Here is a 7,031-nt window from a genome sequence, read left to right as displayed (position 1 = left end):
AAAAAAAAAAAAAAAAAAAGCAAAAAACATGTTGAAGGCCGTGGACAAGTCTAACATGGAAAGTTAGTTTTCCCTCTGAATAGAAAGCCTCAGAAGAAAGGTAAGAAAAGGCAAGGGCCCCAAGAAATAAGGCCTGAAGTAGAGGGAAGGGTATTGGGAAATAGCATTATAATCAGGGCTCTAATGTTTCCTCAACACCTTTGGGCAGCAAGTTGCTGTTCTACACGAAAAGCAGAAATATCATCCATCCCATTGGCTGGAGGAGCCTGTTCATTTACTTAAAGAAGGAAAAACCAAACAAAACGTCCTGTCTTCTCTGTGCTACCTCTTTAGCTATTGTGGGGGCTGGAGTGGGGAGGAATCATTTATACTAAATCACTACTTCACACTTGCCTTCGGAAGCAAGCCATACCTTTAGTAGTTCACTCCATTCTCACCTTATGATTTCTTTCCTTTATCAGAAAAATCTCATACTATATCCTAATATATTTTCTTAAACTACAAAAAAATCTTCAGCATCATTTAAAGACAAATATATACATGCAATTCTGTATTTACTCCTTCAATTCTTTTTAGGCCAGGTGTAAATGTGACACGCACACACACACAAACACACACACACACACACGGAATAAAACACTTTATTTTAAATAATGTAATCAGGTACTTAACTTGGTAAAAATAAACAGGGTCTAAGTATCTTACCCATATCGTTCTCATTTGTTCTCATTTTTATCTCAAGTTATAAAAGTTTAAAGTAGATCAGTTTATATGTCTCAAATAATATAGCTCAGGACTATGCTGATTTCTCTAAACTGAAATTCCAAATACTTAGCAGATAGATAAATTAAGCCTTAAAAGAATGGGGTTTAAGCCGGACTCGGTGGCTCAGCCTGTAATCCCGCGCCTTTGGGAGGCTGAGGTGAGTGGATTGCCTGAGCCCGCAGGTTCCAGACCGCCTGGGCGGCGAGACCTCATCTCTACAATAAATCAAAAAATCAGTCGCGTGTGGTAGCGCATGCCTGTAGTTCCGGCTACGTGGAAGGCTGAGGCAGAAGGATCGCCGGAGCCCAGCAGGTCGAGGCTGCAGTGGCCGGGAGCTGTCACTGCCCTCCAGTCTGGACGACAGAGTGAGACTCCAACTCAAAAAAAAAAAGAATGGGGTTTAAATGTTTCCTTCTTGTTTTAAAAGACTGAATATTTTCTGTGAACTTTCAGCTTTGTTCTGTCCCTCTTGTCTCAAAGGGTGCTAGCTGAGTGCCAAGAACAACAGGTAAGCCAGCTTCCCTCAACCCAGAAAAATTGTGTCTTTGCCACAGGAGCCATACTTATGGTTCCACAATGGCCAGAGAAAAATCTAATAGGAACAATTTTTTTTTCTTTTTTTTTTTTGCGTGTGTAGCAAAGTTAGTTCCAGAGAGAAAGAAGCCTGGTTTGCAGTGTAGCAGAACCATTGGAACAATATGCTCCCTGTCTCCCTAGCCCAGTCCTCCCCTGACACCCTTTCTAGGGCATAGGGTAGGAAAGTCACATACACAGTAGATCATGCCAGGGCCTGCTGACACAACCCTACTCCCAAATTTGCAGTCAGGAGAGTGAAGCAATGTCTGTATTATATACATAGGCTTACTTCTTTTTAAAAGCAGATGTTTCAGCACTTAACTGGGGTGGGGGGGTGAAAAAAAGATAATTCAGACAAAGTTTCTCCGTGCTATTTCATTCTTTTCCCCCTCCCCAACTCCTTCAAGCCTCTGAAGTTTTGGCAAGAGTGAGTGAAGAGTTCTGAATATTATTAAGGCTCTCTTATTTTTACCTTGAACAAATAGGATCTTTGAGACATCTTGACCACACTCAGCTGGTTGCATGAGTGCTTCATCTTAGAACAGGTCATGTAGTAAGAATTAGCTGGAAAACATGGTTTCCTTATCATTGCAAATGGAAGTGTGAAATATATAGTCATATTTTAAAATGTACATATGTATTTCAGCTGCTAATATCATGATGTTCATAATCATGAGTGCCCCACTTTTTTTTACTACAAATTAAATTCTATGAGCATATTACTCTTCTAACTTTGCTATCAGTAAACAGTAATTTCTGTATAAAGCAGAAATGAGTTAAATAATTTCTAATAAAATCACAAAATCATTAAAATAGTTAAATAAATAACAGTAAAATCATTTAAAATAATAAAGTGAAATAAACATCACCTATAAGACATGTTACCTCCACTCTGGTTTTTCATATTTTAACTTCATATTTGTATATGGTTCAGGTAATTCATGAGTAGAAATCACTATTTGTTGATACATCTATCCTGTGGCAGACATTTTACATATATAGGCACATGTTTTCACCACAGCCAACTTGAATCTATGTACTCCTTTGCTCATTTTAGAAATGAGGTTCGCAGAAGTTAAATAACTTGTCTTCAGTACACAACTAGTATTCACCAAGCAGGAAGCCAAATCCAGTTCATTCAAAATCTATATCTTTTGCTACTATCAATGACATGCTATCACTGAGAAAAATATAATCTATTTAAAATACACTGGTGTACAGTTCCTAGTTAACAAGTGCTCAAAGAAATTGTATAAGAAATAAAAACTATTCCATGATATGCTTGGATCACGAGATCTTCCTCATCACTAGCTTGTCCTGTGCTTGGGCCTAACACTGGGGCCACGATGAGCTACCAAGTACCTCCCACGGGAACTTTTCCTGAGTAGGGGTCCCTGGAGAAGAGGCTGGACCAAGAAACACACTTTATCTGGGAAGTCAGAGGCACCAAAGCCAGAGGAACTTTTGACTGGAGGACTTGAGCCAATATTGTAACTGGAAGAATTAGTCTAAGTGTTAGGTCCAAAAGGCAAAATAAGCCATACATGGAAAAACAAGGGCCAAGTGCAGCATCCAGGAGGGATGGAAATGGGTCACAAAGCAGTGTGCAGAGCAGGCAGGCACAAGTGGGTCACAAGCACATCTGTGAATGGTGAAAAAATGTCAGGTATCACGTGAACATGGTGTTGGCACTGGGGATGGACCTAGCAGATTCAAAGGGCCACCAAGAACCAGACACTTGAATTTGGGGGAAAGCCATTGACTCTCTCCAGGCCACAACTTTCTCATCTAATAAAATGAACCCATTTGTAACCCCTTCAGATATGCTATCAGAATGAAATGACATGTGAAGAGATTTAGCATTGCGCCAAGCCTAGGGAAGCAGTTTTTTGCTCTTAGCTATTATTACTTTATAGTTGTGATAGTCATGGAGATGACGATAATTTTTGAGAGTAAAGTTTTTATATTTAAGTACCCGTAAGAACTCTATAAGAAAAAAAAATTACCCTTAGAATGGTGCAAAATTAGAACTGAGTACAGTACAAAGTTTAATTTTGAACTTGCAACAGAGTAAGAAGTATTAAAGAAGACCTCAAAGCAAGCATGCAGTAATTTCCCAGTCACTAGATAATTTTTGTAGGTGCAAGTCATTTCTGGTTCTATCTGGATGGTGGTGTGGGAGGAGGTTCAGGCCACTCCTGATCCCCATGCTGATGTGCAAGTGGCCCCTTTGGTAGTTTTGACCTGCAATGACCATGGAATGAATACTTTGAGAAAAGAAATAATTAAGGGCCCTTTAAGAACTGCAGATTTAAGTGTTTTGAGAAGTCTTAAAGAAAACAAGAACAACCAAAAAGCCATCAGTGTTAGAATTAGATCTCACAATAGTTTTTTTCCCTTAGTATTTGCATTGATTTTTCTGTTTCACGTCAAGAAGAAAATCTGGCCTTATAGATGTTTAAGAGACTACAGAATTCCATTTTCCACTTAATAAGCTGATTTTCCCCCCACTATACGTATTTGAAATTAGCGCAAACCCCAGGATAGCTACAATTCCAAAAGGGAATGCTCGGTTCATTATGAATGGTCTTAAAGCAAATAGTGTTCTGACAGCCAAATTCCTGGTCTTCAAATTTTTAAGTTTGTCCTTTTTTTCACAAGTCTTACTCAAGATTGCCTCTGAGCTTTTGCACATTTAACCCTTACACTCAAAGACAACATGTTACTAAAGAACATAGGAAACTCCAAGTTCATACTCGGACTGAATTCCCTTTCAAAAGAAGTCTAATATTTATAACCAAATTATGACCACAAAGAATACACTAAATTAACTGCTGAATTAACAGAAAGGAAATACTGCATTTATTTTCACTTCTGTGGCCACGCATCCTTTGAACAGTTCTAAAGAATCACAAAGCAGTCATAAATCTTATGATGCTTTCCATTTTCTTTCTTCACCTAACCATATCACTCATTTTCAATAAAAAAGAATTATTCTAAAAGGTAAATAGTTGTTTGCTGTTTTTAATAATCAAGATTAATTTATACTGTCTTTAGTTGATCTGAATGTTGTATGGTATTTGTTCAGGCTTCCATTTATAATAATAAACCAACAATATACTAAAGGGTCATACATTACTTCATTTAATTCTCAATAAAATTCTAAAGAATAGGCATTATTAGTGTGCCCATATTGTAAGGGGAGGAAAAAAGCTTATAGTGCCTATAATCACACAGGTAGCAATCTGCAGGGCTAGTATTCAAAATAGATACTTTGAACTACAACCAGTTCAGGAGCATACAAATAATCAGGGATATGCTTGCTTAATCATTTTAAATAATTTAAATTAGCCTATATATTAATATGTAAAAGATAAAAACTGATCCTAAATACCAGGCCTAAATTATTTGTCAGCTGTCTCAATTTTCCACTTTTAGACTTGTATAAATAAACATAACTAAAAATTTCAGTGACCAAATTCCAATAAGAAAATACAGTGCTTAATCAATGCACGTCTCTGAATTTGAGGGGGAGAGTGACATGATTTTAGTAGGGTATTGTTTTTTCTAATTAATTGTGGTTCTACTACATGTTTGTATGTGATTGCTACACAAATGATTTACAAATTGTTAAGAAATGTTATGGATATCTAGAAAGAATACTACAGCTCTTTAAATAAACTTTTACAAGTGTAAAAAAGAAATTTTACATTAAAATGTTACTTTGTTTCTTCATCCTAAGAGAATGAATTTTAAAAAAACACATTTAAAATCAAGCATTAGATATGCAAATATGTGTTCAGATCAGAGATACCAAAATTATTCAAATGATTAATTATTCATCATAAAATGTCAATTAATAATTATGAAGCAGAAAAGGCATCTTTCTAATGCATCTTTATTTTTCTTGGCCTAAAAAGGGCTTAATATACATGTTCAATTGACTTCTAACAAGTTTTTAAAATTCAACAAAGTAAACAAATTGTAAACAAAGTACAAACTCTGAATTTCAATAAGAGAACAACAAATATGCCCAAAGTGGAGGAAAAAGGAAATGATAATAACAATAAAGAAGGGGGAAAACCACATTCATGACATATGCAGCCTCATGCTCACTCACCTGCTAGGTGATGGACAGCAACCTAACCAAGAAACAACTCAAGTTGTGAATTTCCTTACCAATGTACAAAATATGTGGTGTGATGTTTCTCTCTGAATCGATCAGTCTTTGTTGGGGAGTGGTGAGAGTGCTTAGGGAATCTTCTACACTTTCCAAATAATCATTAAAAGAAAAAGTACAGTTTAAATTTCTTTCAGTTACCTATTATAGTTTCTAACGTCTGTTAAGCACTACTAAAATATCACTATAAATAACATTTTTTACAGTGCCTTCACTCCAAAGAATTTCCCTATGCCCAGTATTATTCTTTTTTTCCCAGCAAGATTGTATCTTTTAAAAAACATTATCAGTCTGAGCTGAATGTCCAAATAATCCTTATGATTACTGAATATTTATTTATTATTGAAATATTGATATGATATTAATATTATCATTTTACTTTTCACTGACACCTGGTGAACTTGTAGACTCTGAGACCCGGGGAGTTATTTTAGTCAGGGTGTCCCTGCCCTCCTGCTGGTAGATTAATTACACATTAAACGTTGTGTTTTCAAAACGAAATGATAAATCTGGACACATAAAGGAGGCAAAAAAAGAATCACAGCGAGGGAGAAGGGATGTTAAGAAAGAAAACAAGAAATTGCAAAAGGAACCTATCAGATAGAAGAAAGGAGAATCCAGGAAATGCAACCGGGAAAGAATTTCAAGAAAATAAGGATAAAGGGCAGGGAGGGCTGAAAGGAGGGCAAGAGGGAGGAAGGGACGGAGGGAGACTTGGGGTTTCAATTCCCTCGCGAGGCTGCAGGCGTCCGCGCCCTTCAGCCTTCCAAGTTGAGGCGAGAGCCACCTCCTCGGGCCTGCGTCGCATCCAACTTACTCCAAGTTTTCTGGTGACTCCTACGGGGCCCCTTTCCGCTCCCCCCCGCCCCAGGGAGATTGACAGTCGCGTGCAGGAGGCTTTTCCAGACACAGCCTTTCTCATGGTAATCAGCCCCCAGCATCACCTCCAGTCCGCGGCTGCTCCCGCTCCGAGCGCAGCTCGCGGACCCCGGGGACCGGAAACAGGGCGGCGGGCGGGGAGCCGGCGAGGGAGCCAGGTCAGCTGACCGGGCGGCCGGGCGGGGGTCGCGGGGCATCGGGCGGGGACAGGTCTGGAGGAAGGGAGAGGGAGAGAGGCGGGAGGGATGGGGAAACAAACTCAGAAACTTGCCGAGATTTGCATACCTATGAATAAGTTCACACAATGAATTTCTTATGTAAAATAGATCAAAGGCACTTTTCTATCAATATTGGTTCTAGAAGATTATATAACTAATATATACATGTTGTAATTATGGAAAGTTATAAAGAATCTTACTACAAAAGACCACACTAATGCAATTTTATAATTACAGGGATAAGTGCTTTCTAGTGAGAATTTTTAAAGAGAAAGAAAGAATGTACTTGAGCCAGCAAAGACCAATCTGAAGCAAATCTTTTTCTTAAACTAGAAACAGAAACAATGAAATTAGAATGGAAATTGAAGTATATATTTCCATTATCTGGTACAGAACTTTGCTTTGATTAAGCA

At 37.9% G+C, this 7,031-nt stretch overlaps 2 long non-coding RNA genes across 2 annotated transcripts in view; one reads left to right on the top strand and one right to left on the bottom strand.

Annotated features, from left to right (window-relative positions):
* LOC110595704 overlaps positions 1-7,031 on the bottom strand; it is a 55,326-nt gene that overhangs the window by 45,805 nt on the left and 2,490 nt on the right. The gene's annotated exons all lie outside the window — the stretch shown is intronic.
* The window catches only part of LOC110595705, a 1,320-nt gene continuing 789 nt past the window's right edge, over positions 6,501-7,031 (top strand). The window contains exon 1 of the long non-coding RNA XR_002482001.1: positions 6,501-6,558. This is a non-coding gene — a long non-coding RNA (uncharacterized LOC110595705). The remainder of the gene's footprint in view (positions 6,559-7,031) is intronic.

Source organism: Carlito syrichta, unplaced genomic scaffold, assembly GCF_000164805.1.
Source record: "Carlito syrichta isolate Samal-C Ts95f unplaced genomic scaffold, Tarsius_syrichta-2.0.1 Scaffold303600, whole genome shotgun sequence".
Lineage (NCBI taxonomy): Eukaryota > Metazoa > Chordata > Mammalia > Primates > Tarsiidae > Carlito > Carlito syrichta.
The sequence above is the reverse complement of the archived record's forward strand: the minus strand, read 5'-3'. Positions and strand labels throughout refer to the sequence as shown.